The sequence below is a fragment of the Lactuca virosa genome, chromosome 7 (assembly GCF_052849685.1).
Source record: "Lactuca virosa cultivar CGN04683 chromosome 7, Lactuca_virosa_CGN04683_v6, whole genome shotgun sequence".
NCBI classification, from domain to species: Eukaryota; Viridiplantae; Streptophyta; class Magnoliopsida; order Asterales; family Asteraceae; genus Lactuca; species Lactuca virosa.
This window is the reverse complement of record NC_136432.1, coordinates 176,325,583-176,351,954: the sequence shown is the minus strand read 5'-3', so window position 1 is coordinate 176,351,954 and position 26,372 is coordinate 176,325,583. Positions and strand designations below refer to the sequence as shown.

General features: G+C 34.4%; 3 long non-coding RNA genes across 6 annotated transcripts in view; 1 reads left to right on the top strand and 2 right to left on the bottom strand.

Moving 5' to 3' along the window:
• Positions 1–24,311, bottom strand: part of LOC145123546 (uncharacterized) — a 32,998-nt gene extending 8,687 nt beyond the window's left edge. The window contains exons 1-4 of one of the 4 annotated variants that reach the window (XR_013715189.1): positions 24,171–24,310; positions 23,692–23,945; positions 23,498–23,583; positions 22,325–22,474 (exon numbers count right to left, since the gene is read on the bottom strand). This is a non-coding gene — a long non-coding RNA (uncharacterized LOC145123546). Of the gene's footprint in view, positions 1–22,324; positions 22,475–23,497; positions 23,584–23,691; positions 23,946–24,030 lie in introns of those variants that run through there. The other 3 variants (XR_013715187.1, XR_013715186.1, XR_013715188.1) reach the window with 3 other exon arrangements.
• On the bottom strand, positions 3,449–5,120 carry LOC145126108 (uncharacterized). The gene is made up of 2 exons (XR_013716324.1): positions 4,605–5,120; positions 3,449–4,508 (listed from the first exon to the last, which is right to left on the bottom strand). It is a non-coding gene; the product is annotated as an uncharacterized LOC145126108 (long non-coding RNA).
• Positions 22,881–23,494, top strand: LOC145123547 (uncharacterized). The gene is made up of 2 exons (XR_013715190.1): positions 22,881–23,047; positions 23,173–23,494. It is a non-coding gene; the product is annotated as an uncharacterized LOC145123547 (long non-coding RNA).
• Positions 24,312–26,372: the final 2,061 nt, after the last annotated feature.

Sequence of the window (26,372 nt, the reverse complement as noted above, 5' to 3'; positions counted from 1 at the left end):
ATGATATATGTGTTAGTAGTAGTAGGGGTGAAATAGTCCCCGGTTACCGGTTGAAAGATACCGAAGGGGTAGACAGTACCCATGCACGCCTAGCAGTATGTTCATGTTATGTTATTATGTGGTAGTGGTAGGGGTGAAATAGTCCCCGGTTACCGGTTGAAAGATACCGAAGGGGAGGTCAGCTCCCAGTTACCGGTTGAAAGATACGGAAGGGGAGTCCAGCTTCCAGTTATGCCAGTCAGATACCGGTTGAAAGATATCGAGGGATAGGCATTTTGTGTTTATGGTATGTGGTATGATGGGGGAACTCACTAAGCTTTGTGCTTACGGTTTACAGTTTTTGTTACAGGTCCTTCTTCGAAGGGAAAGGAGGTGGCACGGTAGCAACGCATCACACCATTATTTTCCGCACTATGATGTTCTTGGGATTGTACTCTGACATTATTACTTTACTATGACTAGTTTTTGAGACATATGATCTATGGATTTGAGAAATGAATTAACTTGATGATGTTTTCTATGAATCATTTTATGAATCGTTATATCAAAAATTAAAATTTTGGTCATGTTTTTGGGATGTTTCACTATCCGTCTGTCCTAGTCATCATCCTTCCTTGATAGCTACTTATCACCACAGATATTTGCTTTTTAAAATTTTGAGGCTACAAATGATTAGATGTCCTTAATCTACACTATACGAATGCTAAAGTCTAACTGTCATCCTATGTCAACCTATGAACATCGGAATTCGATCCTAGTTTTCTATTAATTCTTATGCTTATCGACTAAGGAATTACTAAACCAAACACATAGCTTACCCCGAAGACCAATGACGCATATGAAGTTGCACTCGACAATTTATCTAATGTGAATTTTAACTAAACGAACGTGTCTATGAATTTATACTAATCGCTTACGATCCTTTGGTATTCTCTATCGCCAATCGAAACCTTGCATCCTAAAAGATTGAATAGCTCCTCGACAATATTCTACCGTCTTATTGCAGTTTTAAACCTCACAGGAAATCCTTAGATCTTTTCATTGCAAGTATATCTTTTATTGACATCTAACAAGGCTTCTTTACAACCGAATCTCCAACAACTACTACTGCTTATGCGGTTTTAACACCGAGTCACTCCTAAATTTGAACTCTTCCCAATTTATGCTAGCGACTCTTAGTTAATCTTAACTGCTATTGATAACATCAAGACCGTTTGGTTGAACCTAGATTAACAACTCAATCTATCAATCCTATTATGTATACTGCTGATATATATGTAACCCTTGGAAAGTACTACCGTCTCTCTTAATCGATATGGTCCATCTCGAATGATCCTCTTCTAGGCATCTCTATACGCATATTAGATGATGACTTGAAACGTTTGTACAACAGAAACGCGTTTTCCTAGACATCGATCATATGGTTTCCATCTTTTAGCATAGGGCAACTAAGTTCTTATTACGAGTTTTACTAAGCTTTCTAAGTCTGATGTATCCCTTGATTAGTCGACGCTCTCTACGACAAACTACACCACCTAGTGAATTATTGATCCTCTGTTGTGAGGATATATCCCTCATCCATAAATGTATGAACCTAGATGGTTCTCTTGCCTATCTGAGCCGCACTTGGGAATTCGACCACTTCCTAAATCCTATTAGTTGTTTGGGAGGGAAGACATACCTTTCCCTGAGGAGCAAGAAACCCATAGCCTATGGGTAATCTAACAACAAACTTCTTTCTTTTGTAACTCGTACAAAGAAATCGAAACTAACAACCTCCGCTTACTCGTGTTGCAACTCTCCTGGACCTTGACGTCGAAATCGAAAGTCGAACTTCTTTTCACACTTTCTCCTTAAGGGTCGGTTCTCCCCCACTTGGGTTCAACCCATCATATGCTGATGCTCATAACTAGCCGAAGTCTAAGCTGGCTTTAACTATGTAACTTGTAGCTCCTTTTGACTTTGAAGAAACTCTTGGTTGTCATAGTCAATGACCTTCGATATTCCCATCATCATACTACTGCTTGTGTCTACCGCAGTGACCTCATTGCATAGCCTGAGCAAAAGATGATAAGGTTGAGCACAATGTTGTACAGTAACAGACATGTATAACTAAATGGTATAAGGGGGTATTACTATTGTAGTCGAACTAATAACAACAATGATGGTTGCTAAATACACTCCATCCTTCTCGTTTCTATAGGACGATCACTTTGTCGTGTTCCAATTGTCCTTCATTCTCACGACTAAAACATGTACTACATCGATCGAGGTTCTCAGAACCAACTCACTTACGTAATTCTACTTTATTCGGACTCAATCTTTTATAGCCACTTGGGCCCAAACTTAGAGTAACTCTCCTAAACATCATCGTACAACAAGTAATGATGGAAATAACGCAAAACGAATTTATAGTGTTAGCCACACTATCTACCTAACTACTAGTGCCTTAACAACTTTGTGACTCTTCCTAATCCAAGTGTGAGTCCTGCACTTCGGGTAGTACAAGCCTCTACTACCTTTCACACCTACTCATACTTGTCCCAAAACGTGTCTCGTAGTTTACAAGTCACTTCCAATACTACACACGACGACTGCTAAACATATATGTATATGTTCCAAAAGCACATACAACAGGTTTTCCTAGACTCCACTAGGACTTTACATATTTACTGATGCCCTACCTTACGAATATATGCCTAATCAAGCATATATTAAACTTCCTAGACTCTCCTTCTAATATTACTTTCCACTTCACCTTACTATTAGCTGAGGAAGAACTTCTACCAATATTAACTAATTATCGGACGAATACAACAGTTGGAATCAAACGAGAGTTGTGCAATAGCATTTGTTTCAGTTGCTCCCAAGGCATAGCATTAGTGTTGGCAAGGCCTAGATTCTTGACGTGGCCATTCCACCAAGACATGACTGCATCTGCAAACGTGCAGGCGACGAACTTGACCTTGCTTTCCTCAGCATAAGAGTTGATCTTGAAGACAGACTCGTCTTTTCGATCCACCTGGTGAGGCCTACAAATCCCTAGTTCCCATAGAACGGCTTAGGTTTGCAGTTCATGAAGTCCTTATAGGTGCATGCTCTTGGTGCACCTTTCTCGTTTCCTTGAGAGCCTTCTCCTCCCATTCCAGAGTTCTTGTGATTTCCATGTGCGGATAGTGTCTCGACTATTCTTTGTTCGACCATTGCCTCAACAGTTGCGTAGTCTAGGGGTGGGTTACTTGTGCCGACTGAGCATCCTGCTCAGCTTGAAGACCTTGACTAGATCTGTTAATTCTCAGATGTGCCATTTCTAGATTCCTAAAGTTAGTGTCGAGACATGAGTTAATTTGTCGGAATTTGTAAGTTCGCACCCTCATGGTTAGGTCGTGGTGTGTTAGTGTTAATGTTAATGGAAACAATAACAACACATATTTCATGCAACTAGGTATGTATAATATGTATCATATATCATGCCGAAGTTACCAAAACAGGGTGTGGTTAGGGTAGGAAAAGCTCTAAGATTACAAAACATACATGTGTAAGCTTTTCCCATTACGCTAACCCAAAAGAAAAGTATCCATATCCCTCCTAGGTATCATGCTAGGGCCAAACCAAAAGAAAACTAAAATCCACAGTACACCATAAGGAATGTCATCATCTGAACTAACTGTCTATATACAAACTCTAACCAAATATCAAAAAGAGAGACACGAGACTCCACCCTCTCCACCTGGAGCTCTAATCAATTCGTGTGGCTAATCACCTACTATAGCACCTGGTGATGGAACTGGGCCTCCTCTCGCACCTTCTACAGCTGATCCTACACGAGTAAGGTCCTCATCTCCATCAAGTCTCTCTCCTCCTCCAAGTATTGTACCCGCTTCGTGAGCTGCATCAAGGTCATCCTCAATAAGAAGAGCTCAGTGTCCATCGCTCCAATGTGGTCTGAGTGATGGGCGGTGCGGGGCACCAGAAGAGAGATGGCCTGCTCGATAGGAGTATCCGGGGTAGGGGAGGTGCAGTGGATGACTCCCCCACCTCAAACTGTGAGCCGATATCCTCCTCCTGCACCCAGGCTCATATTTTAGGGCATCTAAATGGCGTCTCCATGGGATTTCTTTGTTGTCGGTGGTGATGCTGGTGAGGACGCCACCCTTTTCCATGAGGGGGTAGAAACAACCTTCCTCGGGGTCTGCTTCATCTGAGTACCCGTGGGTGTCCTGTAAGACCGATGTGAAGGAGTGGGGCGAGGTAGTGAGGTCTCTGGTGAAGTGGCGGTGTCCTCCTTATCCTCGTTGGGCTCATACTCAGAACTGAGAAACTCTAGCCCAACCAGTGTGTAGTCTGGTGAAAGGGCTGGCTCTGACGGGTGCTCAGATTGAGTATAATCGGGTTCCATGTCATCATCGTCCTCCAGGGTATCGACTGAGTCATCAAGTGTCGTACGCTCCTTCTCTGATGAGGAAGCTTCCCTCCACGATCCGTCGCCTGCCATGCTCTCGACAAACCTGCATAAGACATCAAACAGGAAAATGTTTATGAGAGATGTGAAGATCAATTAAATACTATATAATATCAAATTGTAAGTATGTAATCGATAGTACCTGTAACTCCTGAATCCCCAACTATGTCATAAGTTAGAGGTTCTTAGGGCGGGAAATCCTCGAGTGTAGATGTTGTTGAATTAGCCATCCTCAGACATAGAAGTCTCTAACAGAAGCCTCTGAGTATCCTTGCCTATGCATCCAATCCAGAAGTCCTCAAGTGTTTAGATTGCCAACCACCGTATCCGAGTTCAGTGGTGTGTCGGTAGAACCATAATAAAACTTAGTTGCGTATTCTAGGTCTAGTCGTGGTACGGCTGTTGTACTATACCAACTCTAAATATGGTTTTTGACCTAAAATCGTGAGTTGTGACTTTGTGGGTAGTAGGTATACTTATATGAACGTATCTATATCGCTATTAATATTTGTTGGGTTGGGTCTATTTAAGGGTTTTGTACTCCAATACTATCAAGGAAGGATCAGCTAGATGAGAAGTACTGGAGGGTAGGAACATTTTAGCATATAGCCGTTTTGAAATCCAGCAACCCAAGCGATAGTTCAAACTAGTCACCTCTCTCGTAAGTAGTCAAGAAGCAGGGTAATTAATATTAATACTTATTATTAGGCTTAAAGGGTTAAACCTAATCAGAATGTAGTCCTAGATTATAGTTATATTTCCTAAGGAATTACTAGTTCGCTATAATCTGTAGCTCTAATACCAATTTATCACACCTCTGGCCGGTGGCGGAAACGCCAAGCTGCGCGACGTTAGGATGTTGGGATTCATGCCAAGATATATGTTGAATAATACACATAATGTACTAATTTTGGATTAGGTGTCTAAGCCCATAACTATAATTGATATGTACTTGACCCGAGAGTAGCATGGTCCATTTGGGTTGCATATCATCAGGACAATTTGTTAGGATGAACTTTTGAGAAGAGGTTATTTATGGTTTATTAATATATTATAAGTTCTAATATATTAATATGAAATCATATGATTTAATTAGTATTGATCAAGAATTAGTTTGCAATTAATTTAGTGATCAAAAGAGACTAATTAAATCAATGGGGACTAATTGTGCAAATTAGTTATATTTATATGTTGGGCTTATGATCCATGTTCGACTAAGTTTATGTATGGATACATAAGGAGTTGGGCCACATGAACCATGGATCATAAACCCATGGCTATGGATTATGGTTAACCCATGACATTTGGAATTCCACATATAAATATGTTACTCCATAGCCAAAATCATAACCAATGTTCTTGGAGTTGATATGGACGGTTTTGGTGTATGAAGATTCTCTCTCAAAAAATGTCATTCTTTGTCCATGGTGTGTTGTGATTCCACTTGAGGCATCCACACTATTGGTGCTAAGTTCTTAAGGGCCAAATACTCCAAGGCTTACAACTACAACAAAAGGTATGTCATCTAACTTGTTTTATTACCCAAGTATCAAAGTTTTGTATGCTAGTTAGGGTAATACGTTGGAATGTTCAAGTTTGCATGTATAATAGAGAAAACATAGATCCAAGGTATTTAGGGTTGCATGTACACCTTAGGAGTGCTAGAATGCTCAAAACCCATCAGTGGTATCAGAGCCTAGGGTTGTTTTCAATTATACTTGATGTTGCTTGCTTGAAAATGCCTTAAAAATCGATTTTCTGCTGTTATGGACAGTGGACTCGCCGAGTCCACTGGGGGACTCGCCGAGTCCAAGCACAAATTCATCCAACTCGCCGAGTTGGTTCATACACTCGACGAGTTGGTGCCCCAGAATGCAGTTTTTCGAGTTTTTTTTTTTTTTGCTAGAATTGGACTAGGATCATTACCCTAAGTTGTTTTTGAACTTATAAACCTATTTTTGATGTGGTAATGATCATGCTAATCCAATTTAAAAGATAATTGTCAAAGTTTCATGTTTTGTATTAGTTTATATGGTTAGGCTAATTACATGAAATTTGTTTGATATGAATTGTCTTGTTCTTATGAGTTTAATTTAGATCATAGACAAATTGATTGTTTTTCTTGTTAGAATTTTTTATCTAAATGGTTTTTGATGAATTCCATAACTTGTCCTCAAGTTATGGAAAATGAAAAGTTTTCTTTTAAAAAGATCATTAAAATCATTGGTTATGAACTTGTAAAGTCTTTTTCCCATAAATGGTTTTATGAACTCCATAACTGTGACAACCCGAAAATTTCTACCTTGTAAGTCAATTCATTCAACCAAAAGTCAGACTAGTTTCTATTGCCTTTTAGCTTTGTTAAGGGTCATTCTAATGAGTTCTAAGCCTAATACACTTTTGGATTGGATGTTGAGAAGTGTTAGCTTAGGATTAGAGGAATCAAATCAATCTGGAAAACCCATCAAAGGGTGTTCACGGCCGTGAACCCAAGGGTGGCCGTGAACCCCTCCCATATATATATATATATATATATATATATATATATATATATATATATATATATATATATATATATATATATATATATATACTTTTCCTTCATTAAATCCTCACTTCTTCTTCTCTTGGCCGCAAACAACCCATTTCTCTCTCAAGTATCTTAGTTCAAGAACACCATCTTTCACTCCTTAACACCCCCTTTCCTTTGATGCTTCATAGAAGCTTACTAGGATCTTCAAACACTCACCAAAACACCTAGATCTTCAAGTGTTCTTCACATTTGGGCCGTGAACCCTCCAAGATTGGTTCGTGAACACCAAGTGGGCCGTGAACCACTCATCAAGTTGGGCCGTGAACCAACTTGGGCCGTGAACCATTCATCCATTTGGGCCGTGAACTCCATTGGGCCGTGAACATCCAATCAACCTCCTATCTTGTTTCCAACACTTCTTTGGTGAGTTATCCTTGCATCCTAGGTTGTTTCCCAATCACCTTTGTAGTTAGATTTGCTAATTACGTGCCTATATGTATCAATATATGTCATTTAGGACTCGTTTGTGTCTCGTGACTTCATTCGTGGAACTTCTCATCCTTACGCGAATCTTCAATTGAATCACCCACATAAGGTGAGTTTATACCCCTATAATCAATCTTTTAAATGTTTTAAATGCTTTTAAAGGGGGGGGGGGGGATACAAGTTGAACATAATGATAATTGTGTAAATGTTATTTGTGATAAACATAATTTTAAAGGATTGCTTATGCTTTTATAAGTGATCAAATCATTTCAAAAACTCTTTTAAGTTATGTTACATTGTTGTTTATAAAACTCAGTTTTTAAAGTACACTCATAACTCAGTAGATAATCGAGTCTTTTCTACAAATCAGAGACAGTTCAAAACAAACATACTAGTAAACTATAATAGGTATAGTTTAGGGGTTCAAAACATACAATAACAAGAATAGAGAGGAACGTACAATAACAAGAACAGAAAGGAACATACGATAACAAGAACAAGATAACATTAATGTGAGACTACTTCACGGCTTAGCAATATACTTGTTAGGTCGCATTTTGTAACCAGAGTCTCCTGGAGGGAGAGAATGAGTTTATGTATAGATCTATACGGGATTGACACCCCACACGTTGCTGCTAGCTACAGTGGGACTTACAGGTCTACGGGTGACAAATGTCACATCAGTTTCGATGCCAGAAGGTCGTCGTGTTAAACACTTGTCGATTAGTATGGTTACAACCACATCACATAATTTTAAACCTTAATTAACAAACTGGTTTTAAGGTAGTCAGTACTTCGGTAGTTATTTTATACAATACTACTGTATACTTTCATTTTCCCATTACATTCATATAGTGATATTCTCACATAAAAGGTTATTGCAAACTATTTTCTAGTAAAGATAGTTATAAACTAGGGAAACTTACATCATTACAAACGACAAACAGAACAGTTGAGTCTTAGTACATTCAGTTCGAAGGGGGCCTATAATTCTAACTTTATGATTCCTTGATGGATGCATCAAAAAAATATATATTAATCGGATCCGATAGACAGTAGGATGTGTGCTTTCCACTTCATTTCCTGTTCCTTGTTTGATTGTGGGCTTGGAGCAGATTCACACAATCTACTATCTATTCAATCTTAGCTATATATATATATTCTGTATACACCAAGTAATCATAGGGAGTAACAGGTATGGGTCAGGTCATAGCATTCAAATTCAGTAAACCGTTTTCTAGTACAAAACATAATTTTCAAATAGAACATTTGGTAGACAAAACTAGAAACTTATCCGTAAAAGGGTTTAATCCATTTTATTAAACCAATATAACTTAAAGGACCATTAGTGGTTAATTCTATAATACCTTAGTTTATACATCAGGGTTATATATAATTAATATCTGATAGGTAGTTGGATGTGTGTTTTCCGCCTCATTTCCTGTTCCTTGTTTGGTTGTGGGCCTAGGGCAGATTAACACAATTAACTATCTGTTTGATATTAGATTATATATAGCTAGTATAAACTAAGTGATTATAGAAAGAACTATTGTGGTTACCATGTTTACTAAAGGAAATAAGGGTTTTTCTTAAAGAATGTTTTCATCAAATATAAAGGAACTATTACAGTTAACTCCGTAAGTACCAAATGAATACACCGGGGTTATATACAATGAAGATCTAACAAACAATGGGATGTGTGATTTCCGCCTCATTTCCTGTTCCTCGTTTGGTTGTGGGCCTAGGGCAGATTCACACAATCGATTGTCTGTTTGATCTGGATTGTGTATAAATTGTATCCATTTAGTACTCATAGAAGAAATTGTAGAGTCATTTTTACTTATCTTTCATCATATCAGAAGATATAGGATCTTCTGTAGGAACAGGCGAACTTTTCTAAAAGAACTTTCAACTTACTTTACATCACTAAAATACTTATTAACTCACCAGTTTAAATGTTGATCTACTCTTTCAAAATAACTTGTATTCTTAGGAAACTAGTAGACAGGTACGCTCACTGGGATTCAGAAGATAGAGCATAGTAGCTTCATGTCTTGTTTTGTTATTTACTTTTGGAGTCTATCTTATGTGAACCACATACTTTGTAAACACTTTCATTCTAATGAAATGGTTGTTTGTTACTTTGATTACTATGATGCATGTGTTGTGATACTAAACATGACGTCCTCCGCCCCCGAATGTTTCCGCCGTTCCGGTTTGGGGGTGTGACAATAACTTGTCCTCAAGTTATGGAATGTCAAAAGTCTTTTCTTAAAACCTACATTAAACTCATAAGTTATGGATTCCAAAAGTTTTTGAATAGTTCAAAACTTGCCCTCAAGTTTTGGAATTTGTAAATGTAAAAGTCTAACTTTTGAAACATTTAATTCCAAACCCTAGAATTTTAAAAGTTTAAAATTCTACCCTTATACTATTATAATATTATAGGTTTAGTCGAACGGGTTTGACAAGACATTTAAATTCTTCATTAAAAGTATAATGATAAATATAAAGTAACTAAACTTTTATTAAATTCCCAATCTTAGTTACTTAGGAAAATGTGAATTTGGCGCTAACCCATGAAATTGCACTTTGCACCTTTTTAAGTCGTTAGTGGAGCGTGTGTGGTTAACCAACACACTAATTTGGGACTGACAGTGCGTGGAAAAGGGTAGCTTGATGTTAATCATAGGTCAATGGAGCGTGTGTGGTTAACCGGCACATTGATTAGGTGGTTGTAACATTGAGTGTACCAAGCTAATTTGCATGGTTATTCACACCTTGTTTGTGATCCTCGGCATCCCAGTCACAAAGTTGAAGGGAACAATCGAGATTTAAACATGTCATTGAATAGTTCAATGAATCTCAAAGGATCTAGGAGTTTCAATTCACTTAAAACCTAAAATTCTTTTTCGTTTTTCGTGGTGGAAATTGGTTAATCGTCATTTACCTACCGTCAAATATTTTGCAATTTGGATTACGGCATCCCTCTTCTGAATTGTAAAGTATTGTGTTGGGTCCTAGCCTTAATATTTCATTTTGGGTGTTATATTAAGGACTAAAATCAACTAAACTTGAATTTCTCCCTCATAAATGTCTAAGTTCAAACAACTATGGTCTTCCCAAATCTTTTGAAAAAACTTTCTTTATAAAGATGATTTTCACAAGGCAATCAAGGTGAAAGATTAATCCCTTCTTTGTGCTTTAGTGGAACGTCACTTCCTTCACCTCCTCCAATTATTCTCCCTAACCACAAGTTCAAGGTCACTCAAAGCCCTATTGGTAGGAAAGAAAGTCTGTATGTGCTCACGTCTTGGAGATGAAGTTACATATTGACAAGCTGGGAGAGTTGGGTGTCGAAGTGTCAAGGAAGTTGGCGGTTGACTGGTTTCTTCAATCACTTCCTAATTCATATAGCGGGTTCCCTTAAGGACTACTATATGGGAGACCACGACATGACCCTTATTGATCTAAAATATTTGCTTATTGCTGCTAAATCAGCAATGAGTTGGCGCACTGGTAAAGCAATTTTGATTGGAAGGTCTACTTCCCAAACTTCCATTGACATTGACAATGGTAACATTAGAAATCTAGAAAAGCTTTCTCTTCCCAATGAAAAGGGATCGGCCATGGTCAAGTCATTTGACCAAATAGTAAAGAGAAAGGCTAAGTCTGAGATAATCCCGTGTACCATTCCAAAGAGTCCATATATTTCTATTGCCAATAGAAGGGGCATTGGTTGCGAAGCTGCCGTATCTACCTGAAGGACCACAAGGGTGGTAAAGTCAGAGTGTATGACTCTGCTTCAGGTAAGTCCACTATCTAACTCTATTAAGATCCTATTTGGAGATTCTTAATACATGATGGAATGTAATTACATTTTGATGTTTTGAAGAATCGAAGAAATGAAAGGAAGCTTAAAAGAAGAGTATGTTGAGTCTGATCACGAAGAGATGGATTCCGATCGCATGGTTAGATGATCAGATTTGTGAGCTGCTTCTTAAGAGTTATGATAGATTTCTTAAGAATAGATAACAACATATTTTCACTTGTATTTGCATTGTAAGGATAAGTTTTCCACAATTTTTATGAATAAAGAAAAATTTTGAAATTTATCTTATTTTAAAATTTTCCTTACAATGGCATTTGTGAAAAATTGTTGCTTATATGTTTCCATTGATAGCAATGTTGGAATATGGATTTGATTCTTTCATTTGTGGTAATGTCAAAATTTACCAAGTAAGGAAAGATTCTCATCACCCAAGTTTCAATTGGATAGAAACTTGGAATTATGCAATTTGTATTATATGATGAATGAGAATTTTCATCTTTGGTAAATTAAGACAAGTTCCTTATTCACATGTATATGTGAGTCAAGTGAAGGACTAAGGGATTGAGTACACATTCTTGTGCACTGGTCAAGGTCCACCACAAAGATCAATCAGACTATTCGTCATGATTTACTAAAGTTTAGTAAATATGATTATACTTACAAGATTACGTATAATTCTGAAACATTGGAAAAGTTTCAATGTATGGCAGAACGAATGAGAAGAATCAAATTAGGCAGAAAGATAAAATTTTCTTCAATCTGAAAAGATGGGAGAATACTTTAGTATCGTGTTTTATGATCATCTTAATGATTATGGAAAAACCGTATCACAATTGATCCTCTAAGGACATCTTAGTGCATTCGTATAGCTAAGAAGAGGAATCATAAATTGTTGAAATGGTTAAATCAAGAAGATGAGTCATACTTCGTTCCAAAACAATTCTTAGAGTCATACTCCAAGATTCTAACCTTGAGTGACATAATCATAAGAAGGTTTAAAACACTTATCAAATGTAGAGTAAAAGTTTTCTACTCTTGTACATTTGAAATTGGTAAGTTGTGATGTTTTGGATAAAACAAAGACCAACTAAGGCCAATTATGTGAAGTGTTTGTCTTGATTAGAATCCGCACTAACTCTTGAATATTGGTTTGTCAAGTAATGTTCCTTGACAAAGTGAATCATATATGTCAAGAAGTCAGTGGGAGTCTTAAGGATCTTGACAAGTTTCAAGAACTAATCAAGAATAAAACCTATTGTTTATCACTAGCACATGACTTGAGGTTTGTAACCTATCATGTTGACATATTCTTGTTTCTGTGACCATTCCAGTAAAGTTGACTATGCATGTGAGTTCTATGAGTTCTCAGTTGTTTGCATAACAATCTTGGAAGGAATGGTAGGCCCTTATGCTGCCAGGTGGCAAGAAATTAAGATTGAACAAGTTCAGTCCATATGAGTTTGGATTTGTCACTAACCATGTCTTGTGATTAGGGTCATGACAAATTCACATGGATAGGAACACATACACCATAAAATCTAAGTGTCATAAGGTTTCTCTCCGCCTCATGAAAATGATTGTGAGGAAACGCTTTCACTAAGTAGATTTTAAGGAGATAGCAGTTGTGATATTTGCATTCTCAAATTTGATTATGATTACGGAATACCTTTTCATAATTCGAATTGTGAGGAATGGAAAAAAGTGTAAACATTTGAGACTTATTGCTGTAAGTTCTTAAATTGTTTAGACACACATGTGAGCTATCTAAGGAAAGGTGTATCAGTTTGAGAAGCCTAGATAAAGTCTTATCAAAGCATCTCGTATCAGAAATCTGAACTTTGGTAATGAAAGTCAATAAGTATTGATTTCTAGAAGTCTAGCTGATTTCTGGGTACATGCCAAAGCTAGTGGGAGCATAAATGTTATGCTAGTAATAGTAAAGTAATTATTATGCTAGTGGGAGCATAATCAATTATGCTAAGTGTTGCAAGTTAGCAATGTTAATTAGAAAACAAAGGTTTCAATTCGCCAAGTTGCAGGGTTTGAAAAGTTGTTTTGCTATAATTAAGGGAGAGAAATTCATACTTCATTTCAATTCTAAAAAGCTTAGATTGAGATTTTAATCAAATTTAGTCAAGTATATATATGAATGTTATGTTGGAATGGTTCAACATAAGGAAATTCTATATATGGAAATATTATTTGCGTTCTAAAATTCGATTATAATTACGACACCCCTTTTCATAATTCGAATTATGAGAACCTGGCAAATAGAAATAGAAATATTATAGCAAAAGACTGATCTAGTATCATGTCTTTATGTGAGACATCATGAATCGTGTCACATATGCTTCGGATATAGGATCGATTACATGTGCTATAATATTTATCCGTTCTAAATTTTCCAAATGCCTAGGGCATTAAGAGGGAAAAAGGTCTAGACACGGATATGACTAAAATGGTTAAGCAATTGTCGAGGACAATCTGAGGTTTACCAAAGATTGGTTGCTCATGGACAGTTGGAAATGTATTTTAAAATCTTGGAAATGACCATATTGACATACTCTGAGAAGAGGTAACTCTTATTCAGAAGTGATAGTCAAAATAGGAATATGGAAATGTTTCCATAAGTGGAAGTTATTCTTTAAATCCGTGAAAGATTAGAAAACTTAATGCAAGAAGGATGTTCAAAGGAATGTACTTTGAGTTTGAGACTTCGTTTCCATGGAATTGTCTTGCAACAATCTCCAAAGGAATACTTTGTAATATCGTTGGTCAAGTCTCTATGACTTTTGGTACCTAGACATTACAAAGGAATCATTGCATGATAGTTTAGAATCTAACACATTCTGGTGTGACAAGAATTTGGAATTCTTACACTGGTGATAAAGATTTGGAATTGTGAAATGAGCATCATTGAGATATTTTCAATTGATCTATTTCACATAAGTAAACATAGCGTGCATGCTTGGAGCATGGCATAGCTATTGTTTTAATTCAAGTATTAAGTTGATTATTCGAAACATTATACAATGAATAATGAGTAATCAATATGACTCAAAAGTTTTTGGGTCATATAGGATTAGTATTATTATTGTGTTTCAATTCGCATGTTTTGACTTCCCGAATAACTAGGTTATTCAAACCATCCACAGTCGATCATACTTTAGAAGTAGGTATTGAGGCAAGACTGTCATGAATGGGTCTATAGTTTGTCTAGGTGTTTTATACATAGCTGTAGTGTTCATGAATGCTCCTGGAATAAGATTCGAGTATTGCATTAAATCCACGCTCATTTGAATCACTTCATGGATTTTATCACAAGTGATTATGAGACGATAATATCTTATATTCTTGAAACTAAGAGATATGAGTTGCACTTTACAATTCGGTTGCACATTGATGATGTGAAAACGCACCAGTAACTTGGTGTTATAAAACGCATCATTGTGTGTGATTTGATGAGTAAATAGAGCAAGCATATGAGTCGAAGTTTATCCATTCCTTTTACCCTTAGCGATATCTATGGGCCCCTCGATGATTTAATGATGACAACCCTAAGTGCTCGGCCGAGCCTGGACTGATTTGATTTGCTCAATTAGTCGGTCATCATAATTCGGAAATCGGTAAACAACAAATGGACGGAGAGAATGATTATAATCCATGTCTCAGTCCATATGATATCTAGAATGGAGGAATATGTGATCCCTTATCTAATGGACGCATCATTGACTAGGTCAGAGTTCGACAACGGCTTTTAAGAGCTACGATTGCTAGTCGGGATTTTGGAGTCGTACTTGCAATAATAGTTATTAGACTTATTCAAGTGGGAGACTGTTGGATTAGGTGTCTAAGCCCATAACTATAATTGGTATGTACTTGACCCGAGAGTAGCATGGTCCATTTGGGTTACATATCATCAGGACAATTTGTTAGGATGAACTTTTGAGAAGAGGTTATTTATGGTTTATTAATATATTATAAGTTCTAATATATTAATATGAAATCATATGATTTAATTAGTATTGATCAAGAATTAGTTTGCAATTAATTTAGTGATCAAAAGAGACTAATTAAATCAATGGGGACTAATTGTGCAAATTAGTTATATTTATATGTTGGGCTTATGATCCATGTTCGACTAAGTTTATGTATGGATACATAAGGAGTTGGGCCACATGAACCATGGATCATAAACCCATGGGTATGGATTATGGTTAACCCATGACATTTGGAATTCCACATATAAATATGTTACTCCATAGCCAAAATCATAACCAATGTTCTTGGAGTTGATATGGACGGTTTTGGTGTATGAAGATTCTCTCTCAAAAAATGTCATTCTTTGTCCATGGTGTGTTGTGATTCCACTTGAGGAATCCACACTATTGGTGTTAAGTTCTTAAGGGCCAAATACTCCAAGGCTTACAACTACAACAAAAGGTATGTCATTTAACTTGTTTTATTACCCAAGTATCAAAGTTTTGTATGCTAGTTAGGGTAATACCTTGGAATGTTCAAGTTTGCATGTATAATAGAGAAAACATAGATCCAAGGTGTTTAGGGTTGCATGTACACCTTAGGATTGTTAGAATGCTCAAAACCCATCATTAATCAACATAGCTATTTATTCATTAAATATAAGATATTACATAATTGTTCGAGATACAAGTAGGTTATGAAAGCAAAGTACAAAAGCAATAAGTTTCGGGCTGCATCATCGGGGTTATCTCCTCCTTCAGACGAGTTCATTCTCTTGAGAATACATGTGGTTTGAGAGGTCAACATAATGTTAGTGATTCCACAAGTTTTATTGTTATAAAACGTGTGTGTGTATTTTAGTTATTTTGTTTATCCTAAACTCACTTCCTTGAGTTCATGAGTACTATCACTACTTCCATAGGTAGGTTCCTAGTGGTAGTCTAACATAGTTAGATGTTGGTTGACCTAAACGCGCTTCCTCGAGTTTGTGTGTATTATCACTACTTAATTGGATTAGTTCCTAGTAGTAGTTTATGATAGTTAGCTTTACTTTGACAAAGTTACGATGACTTTCTATAATCGAGCTATGACTTTGATCCCAAAAATCCAGGACGCTTCATCAGACGTCGCTTTGTTTAGAAAGTTATGTCTGCTTCGACTTGCCGTTGGGTTGTAGCTAGCAACCACAGGTGGGAGTGTCAATCTCATATAGATTTGTACATATCTCTCTCGCTCACTTAAGAATTAACGATTATAGGCCTGACGCTAGCTGAAAATCTATCAGCGTGTTGATCAATCGTGTCTCATCTAACTCTTTTCATGGGGGCCTCCCCTGGTCGGTCGTGTTGTTATTCGCGTTATATTTATACGATTTTACATATATATATATATATATATATATATATATATATATATATATATATATATATATATATATATATATATATATATATATATATATATATGTGTGTGTGTGTGTGTGTGTGTGTGTGTGTGGCTAGGTTAATGTGTTTCCTACATTTATTGTGTGTTAGAATGCACAAATAAGAATTTAGTAAAATTAAATAATTATTTAATTAAATAAAGATAAATATTAAATGATTTCCATAATTGTATGTATATTAAATGATATCCATAATTATAATTCTCTTTTTATGGAAACTAAATAAATTTGTCATTAATGTCAGCAATAACATTCTTTCAGAATGAATTCACATCTAGGTTTTTATGTATGGATTCGTGTTTTGTTTTAGGACTCACTCACCTAAAATACAATAAAGTTGCATTAAATATGAAGAACGATGGTGTATTCTACTATAATACACTCTTATTATGCTAGAATACAATCTCATTCTTCTGAATACAAATTTATTCTGAAAGAATATTATTGTTGACATAAATGACAAATTTAATTAGTTTCCATAAAAAAAGAATTATAAGTATGGATATTATTTAGTATACATATAATTATGGAAATCATTTAGTATCTATCTTTATTTGATTATATAATAATTTAATTTACTAAATTCTTATTGGTGCATTCTAGCACACAAGAAATGTGAGAAACATTTGAACCTATATATATATATATATATATATATATATATATATATATATATATATATATATATATATATATATATATATATATATATATATATATATATATATATATATATATTGTGTGTGTGTGTTTTGCGTAGCCGAAAATTTATGCAGAGTAACACTAGGTACTAAGCTTATCCAAAGAGTGGCTATAATAAAGAGTTTCAATGTCTCCTGGCAACTGGCCAGCGTGACAACTAGGTATGATCTTATTAATTATAATGATTCAACATAACAACTAAGCATAATACTCCCTCCGTCCCATATTATTGTCCACAGAAAAAAAAAACACACATATTAAGAAAATCATTAATTACCACTAACTTTATTTTATAAAATGACAGTTTTATCCTTACTTTGCATTTAATGTTCCATTAAATGCATAGTTGGTTAAGTAATAATGAGGGGGTATTTTGGTAAAAATGTTATTTATTTTTAGAAGTGGACTATTATTTTGCGACAAACCAAAAATGAAAGATGGACTGTAATTTTGGGACGGAGGGAGTATTAGCTAAAGAGTTTGGGCAGAGTAACTACCATACACAATCTCATCCTAATGTTATAGGCATAATTATCTAACTATAATTAGTGATAACTATGTAAAGTTGCATTTTAGACATGTATCCCCCAGAAAAGGTTTGGAAACTGGGGCGGTGAACTCACCTATTAGTATGAAAACGTTGGTGTAAGGTAGAAACCACAAGTTAGCACTTTGAGAGTCCACCGGGGCGATGGCATGTGAAACGATATAGAGAGATAATCGAAGAGATGGGTGAGGAAAAGGAGCTGTCGAAACCTGCTATTTATAGCAAGTTTTGGAGTGTGCGCCACACAAATGCGCGTGAACCGCACGATGTTGCCATGTGTTCCCATCTCAGCGTACCACGTCATCCCGTATCTCGACGTAATCGAGTGTTCGTGCGCACGTCGCACTGCACGCTAGTGCGCGTGACGGTAAAAATTCAACTTCGAATTTTCGTGACTCTCGCATACGAACTTTGTTCTCAACGACTCTTATATATCGGTGTAGGTCTCGTCATTCTCTACGACTTTCCTTTTGATCGTTTTGTCTAGTTTTGATTTTCGTTCTTCGATGTGTTTTTATTACCGTTGTAATTTTGTAAAACTCATAACTCTCTCATATAACGTCTGTTTTAGGCGTTCATTGCCCCATAATTCCTACTTTAAGTAGTAGTACGATTGTCAAGTTGGTGATTTTCTCCAAAAGTCAACCAATCCCCTTATAGTTTTTGTCGTTATAACTTTTAATTACGATAGATATTTATTACCATAAATGTCATATCTTACTCATATTGTGTCGGATTCTTACGAAATTTTATTTCTGGAATCGTGGTAGTTTAAGGAGTCTAAATATGCTAACATGCTCTCAAAATGACGCGACTTTTCGCGCACTTATTTTTTAGTCTAAAAGTTGACATAATTAAGGATGAAAAATTCGATTATATTAAAATATATCGTGCGATTACAAGAGTGTCCTTATTACATCTTTACGTCCTATCATTGAATATTAACGGTGATTTGTAACGTATTCTTTGAGTTATCACAAACATCCCCTATTCATAACAAACAGCGAAAACTTGAATGGAAATAAATAGCAAACAACAATCCCATGTGAAAAATGTTACAATATCTCTCCCATTTTTGTCAAAGCAAAAAATGAAGATGTATTATTTCTACATACATGGTAACCACCAATATCCGAATTAGCACAACACAAAATGTTAATGCTTAATTTCTTAGAATTCGATATACCAATGTTTTAGGTACCTTTAAGATAAAATATTCATTTAACGACCTCATAGTGTGATTGTATAGGTTTGGGTTAAAATAGGCATAAGCCCGACATTGTGCATTATAATCAAGTTTGTCAAAATCGGAATCCTACGTATGATCGTTTTCAAATTTGCAAAATCGGGATTGGGATCCTAAGATCCCACAAAAAAATATAAAATAAGGTAATTGATCATATATAAAACTTTTTTACGTGTTTCATGGTTAAATTGCTCAAAAAAGTAAGTGATCATGTAGTAATTAATGATGTAATTAATGATAAGACTAATCATTTATTATACAACCATAACAGCTCACAACCTTCATGTTATATGTTTTAAATATTTAACATTTTATTTTCTTTAACTATAAAAATGGTACGGATAATAATTTTAACTTTTGAAGCTCAAATAAAAACCATAATTTCTCAAGCTCTCAAGGAAAAGGGCTTGAGCAGTCAAAGAAAAGAATCCAGAAAAGGTTCACATTTATTGTTGAGCTTGAATTGTTGAAGAAAGAAATTAATCACAATTTGAAGCTAAATCTCAAATTCTATTATGGATAAGGGTAAAACATAAAAGGATTAAAATAATTCTAGGGTTGTTGGTCTTTTACGGTTCATAAAACAGTACAATAATGGAGCTATTCTCGATTGACCTTTAGTTAAGGAGACCGGGTCAACCAACAAATGGGTAAATATATTAAAAACCGGATTAAAATTTGGAAATTTTCATGGATTGGTAGGATCGAATCGGAACCCAATCTTACGATCTCGATCCTTATATTACGATCCTATTTGCGATCCTACTACAAAACGACCCTATTACGATCCGACAATGTTTTCATAGGTAGGATCGTAGGATCTTACAACGTTCAAGATCCCGATTTTGACAACCTTAATTATAACGTGCCAATGAGACTCATGAAAAGAAGGGTATCTTTTTTATCACTTAGACGGTTTAATATTTATAGTCATAAATATATCAACTGAGTTTAACATTTTCAAGACCAATTTCTTTTTTCAACGTATCTTGGTGCATTTGGACCGATAAATAAAAATTCTTTCATCTACTTGTTTATTTTGCAATCCAAAGAAATTTTTGAGCTTAACCACCATGCTCATATCAACTTCATTTTTTGTTTTAAAAGCAAAATCTTGAACAAGTCTGTTTTAAAAGCAAAATCTTGAACAAGTCTTTTGTTGAACCAAAAACTATATCATCTATGTAAATTAAACCACAATATGTTCACAAATAATTTTAAACAAACACAATGGTGCCTATTCTACCCATGACAAAATCACTTAAAATTAAAAAAATGATTTTAATCGTACCAAGCTCAAGGCACTTGATTCAAACCATCAAGTGTTTTTGTTTAATTTATATATATGTGGATGAAATTCATTTTTTTCAAAACTAGATGGTTGAGTAACATAAGTTTCTTCTTAATAACACCGTTTAATAAAAACACATTTTACATTCATTTGAAATAGTTTGAATCTTTTTGCATTTGCAAAGGCTACAAGCATTCTGATAGACTCCAATCTCGCAAGAGAAGCAAGGGTCTTGTAACTTGTTTATCATCAATACCTTCTTTTTGGTTGTGCCTTTTGGTTACTAAAAGCGTAATTCTATTATCTTACAAATTTGCTAATTTTCTATGTAATTGGTTGTTGTTTATTAAATCAACCACTATGTAATCTCGTCATTGATTGTTTTCATCGAAAGGCATTGAGTTATGTAGTTGTGATATAATTTGGTTATTTGATTGTTTTCATCAGAAGGTCGACATTGAGTTATGTAGCTGTGATATAATTTGGTTATGTTTTGAACTTCTCTTCCTCCCTTCTTAAACTGGTTATAAACTCTTCTATTAGGCTACATCACGATGCCTCTCAACAAAGTATTGATTTTAATCTACTTCCCATTATTAAACATAAATTAATTAACAACAATGGTAAGGAGGATTATCTCTCCACATATTATATACCTCTGGTAGAAAACGCCCTTCCATAATCATGTCGTGGTTTCTCAAACTCAATGGCAAAATAAATTAGCAAACAATTCATGTTCTACAAGACAACTATCAAGATATTTGGAAGCAACACTAGACACATTCTCAAAGAAAGACAACACCTCGATTATCTTTAAGATCAAAGGTTTTCTACACAATCTTTGTCAAAAAGAATTATCAGTCACATGCTATGATATCGTGCTAACTCATTATTGGCAACAACTAGATGAAGTAGACACTCATTGGTGAAAGTGTTATCACAACCGATTTTTGGTTGATACACTAACAAAAGCTCTACCAAAAATCGAAGAGCAAGGGGGATATGTAGTGATCTACATATCCAACTTAAAGGCGAGTGTAGACTTATCTTAGAAAATTCATGTTGAATTATTTGATTATTGCCATGTTAGTTAAAGAATTGAATTCTAGTTAATTAGGTATTGTTTCCGGTATTATTTCCTTAATGAGATTTTATTTATTTATTTTTTTGAGAAAGAGATAAAGATAGTCCCTATTCTAAAATAAGGAGTCTTCACTTATAAATATCTTTTTAGGGCCATTTCTCCTAAAATAACATTGCATTTTTGACTAAGTCCCCAATGTTCATTTTGACCCTCATAGCCGTTAATTAACTATGCATTACAAATAGAAATAAAAAACCATTTTTCTTTACTATTTATATTAAGTTCAACTTATTAGTTAACATCTTCAACCCGATTACATAATAAATAAATCGTTTTATTTAGTTTTTTTTTAACAGGAAATACACTCGTCCATTATATCTACCCACTTGATACCACTTGACCAAAGGCCATTTACTATTTTTTTTTTAATTTAACCACGACTAAGGTATAACTAAAAAAAACTAATTTATGAGGTGTTAGTGTGTTACAAATATGATGTATGTATAATGGATTATGGAGTGATTCAATATTTATTGTTTATATGATTCTCCACTTCCTACTGATATTCCCTTGTTCTATTGGTTACTCCGTTTGTAACAATAATTCGCAAAAGATACTTGAATAGATATTAGGCTAAATAAATAAAAGCAACTTTATTTTAGTTATTTTTATGGTTTAATCACTATATTTATTTTCTTCAATGAAAGCAACTCAAATTCGACAATTTTTTCTATATCGATCATTTTCACCTATTATAACAGGTTAACATGATTACAATATGAAATTGGTTAACATGATTACAATATGAAATTTGTCACCTAACTATTACTACCATACGTATAATTTCTTGCTTGGTGTCGAGGAGGCTGAAAGAAGTAGGAGACAGTGAAAAAGAATATATAAAATAAAAAATAATATTATATCAAGATAATTGTAACACGATGAAAGTTATTGATTACATTATTAAATCATCGGTATGGCATATGTCACTAATTTATCTTGACAATACGTTAATCTGTCCATTTATTATAAAATTAATTTTTTTTAAACATTTGGAAAGACCCACCAAATAATTCAAGTTTTGAGATTTTTGTGGACATACGACATCCACCTAATAATAATGATGATAATTCAACGACTTAGCTACCGGATGCAACACGAAAAGAGTTTACCTATTTGTAACACAGTCAACCGTTTAACCTTATTTACATATATCTATCGAATTAAAAAATAATAATAATAATAATTTTGCCAACATAAGAAGATAGGAAAATTAATAAAATAATATCTTATGTACACAATTACATGCAAAGTTCCTTCATTACTTGTCATCTAATTGTCTTTGTCAATAAAATAAATTCATTTCTTGTATCGAGGAAGAAAAAGTCAACGAAACAGCAAACATTTGGGTTTACGATTGATTCATAACTCAAAACAGGGTTTCAATTTTCAATTCTTCTTTATCATAATTCTTTAACAAGAATGGAAGCAATTGCCATCACCATTATTGCTTTCATTTTCTTGGTGTTATTATTAACAGTTTTGATCACTCTCTTTTATAAAGGAGGCAACCTTGAACACCACCGGAGGGAAATTCACAAAAGATCAACCACCATGAATCAGAGCCAGGTGCCGCCAGCCGAATAGGTGGCGGGTGGTGGTGGTGGTGGTGGTAGATGGCGGATGGTGGTGGAGGAAGATAGGAAGAGGCTGACATTGGAGTCAAACTATGAGGTAGCTTGTGTTTATATGTCATTATGTGTTTGTATAATTTGAAATTTATATTTGTAAGTAAAGTGTAGAAGTTTTGTTTGATTAATTTTCTGTAACATGATTAAAGCGACAAGATCCAATTAATATGAAACAGCCATGAAAAGTTGAAAACATACCTTTAAAAGTGTACGCAAACGCAATCATCGCATTCCAAGAAACTTAATTTCTTTAACGCATTTCATCAAACACTTTCCGGGCATTCCTGGAATCCCATTATCTTTGCGTTAGAATATTGATATCCGATTGAGTGGCGTTAATCATTTACTCATCGTATTATTATATTAAAGTAGAACGCATTGAAGATCATTACCCTAAATTCGTGGCGATAATCGAGATCTTCATAATGATGATTACGAAACTAAAGTGGAGGAAACAGTTGCTTAATCTACAACTAGGGTTTTCCGAATTTGATGATAAGGAGAGAATTACTTACGAATCACGATATAGGTTATATGTGACATCTGCGTTCAATACGAAATATGCTTTATATCAGATTCCACTAGTGTAGGTTTAGAAAGCGAAAAAGCTTCATTCAACATCAATGGTAGTAAACTGAAATTCCTCCTGATTTGAGGCCAATAAGATAAAAGCATCGTCAACCCACGATTCATTTGTTTATTGTTGGTAAAACGAGAAAATATATCACCACCTTTTCGGAACAAGTTCTTACGTTTTTTGGCAATTAGATGCTAATGTTTTTGGGGCATTTCAACAAGTTTGGAAAATATCAAAAGCAGAAGATGCAAAGCATTTGAAAAATGGTCGATAGATGCTGATTTTGACTTATACCTCACACTCACAATTGCAGATTCCCTCACGTACACCAAGAACTTGTCCCACGAATAATATTAGTTCTTGCTTTTTGAAGAACAAGTGCTAAAGTGGGGTTCTTAGCAAAACGATGGAGGGTAAATCCGTAACAACCATCGATTCCACTTTAAGTATGTTTGCAAATTAACTAATTATTCGCAATATTAAAAAAATTTAAGTTGCGCTAAGCATAATAGTATAATATAGCTAGTTGAAAAAATAATTTTAATATGTGTGACAAGTTTGATGAAAACTACCTTATAAGCTATATAATAATTATAAAATTACATAAAATTCACAATTAGATATATAACTAAAACCGGATTTACACCATTTTATTGGAGGAGTATGAACAAGCTTCCTAGTGGTCTTAAATTGGAGGCAAAATGCATTGATTTACCCTTTGATTTATGGGCTTTCATACAAAAATGGTGTGATATAGATATTCCGAATTTTACAATTGCGGTCAAGGTAGTGCAATAGATTGATATCGTTCATTTGTCTAGTTCTAATCGTATGGCGTTCGTTGGAGGCGATTGTTAGGACAATATAGAAGTTTATTTGGAATTTTAGAAATTGTATTGTTTTTAATGATCATAGATTGAGAAATGGTTCTTTAAAAGATCCAATAGTTGAACAACCGTTTTCTTGGTTTATGTATAGGAAGGTTTATGTATAGGAATAGAAAGTAAAAAAGTTAGTTAGTCCAAACAATAAAAGTTATCTCCGTCTCTTTAGTTGTTTTTTTTAAACTAAGTTTTAAACTTATTGGTCCAAAACATATGGGTTTGGTCCCAAGAAAAGGGGGGTCATATATTTATTTTTTTTCAATCCACTAATCAGTCACATATTCGTTACTAGTATAATTTTCGTGTGTACTAAGACTATACCGTATGGTGGTGTATTGTCATAGGCATCCTATCTGGCCAACATTAAACACTGCCCTTGCTCCTTTTTATGGCAACAATAAACCAATGACATACTATTGTCGTTCAAAAAAAATAACTGTTTAGGCGTAGTTATTGAAATAGCTAATGTTTATATATATATATATATATATATATATATATATATATATATATGGCGTAGTTATTGAAATAGCTAATGTTTATATATATATATATATATATATATATATATATATATATATATATATATATATATATATATATATATATATATATATATATATATATATGGGGTGATTACTAATCTAGCCAAATTAAGAAAGTCATTAGCAATTTTTAGCCAAAAATTAGTAATGTCCAAATATAGCCCACGAAACCGTAGGTTTCAAGATTCGTCTATTATTTCGTGTTTTGTATAATTTTTTTTTTCATTTTCAACATACAAAACCGTAGGTATCTTGAAACCTACGGTTTCCTCTCTCGAAACCTACGGTTTCCCTAACCGCAGGCTACGATTTTATGGGAAAAAATACGGTTTTTTTTTAATCTACTATTTTGGGGGTTTTTAACTACTGTTTTGTCAAAAAAAGCCACGGTTTTAAATTTTTTTTTTTTTTTTTTGTAATAAAGAGTATAAAAAAGAATGTTTATAATATGTAGAATAATTTTAACAATTATTTTGTTTAAATTTTAACAATTATTTTGTTTAAATTTGACTATTATTTGGGTAAAGTTGACTGCTTTGTTGGTAAATTTGACTATTTTTTTGTTAAATTTGACTACTGTTTTGTAAAACTTAACTACTTTTTTGTCCGATTTGACTACTGTTTTGAACCTACCTTATATATATATTAAGTATTTTATATTTTTGGAAATATTTCATATCTGAGAAATTTTCTTCTCTGTAGCTTCTTTATTCTCAAAATTAAGATAATGAGTTGTAATGAGTATTTTGTATTTCTCATTACGGATGAAAGATGAGAGTTTGCTAATTCCCAATTATCATATGTTTGACCACCGGGATACAATCCGAGAATGTTTTATTTAGGTGTTGAATTTTACGAAACCACGACGTTTACCGAATTTGTTCATTTGGTGAAGTGCAAGATGGGTCTTCATGAAGAATCAAAAGTTAGTCTGGCTTATCAACATCCAGAACAACTTTATTATTGTGGTATTGTTGATGATTGTGATATTAGAAAGTTGATCAAGGTAATAAATGTCGTTGGAGATAAATCTGTGTCTGTGTATGTGGTGGTTGAAGAAGGCGTTT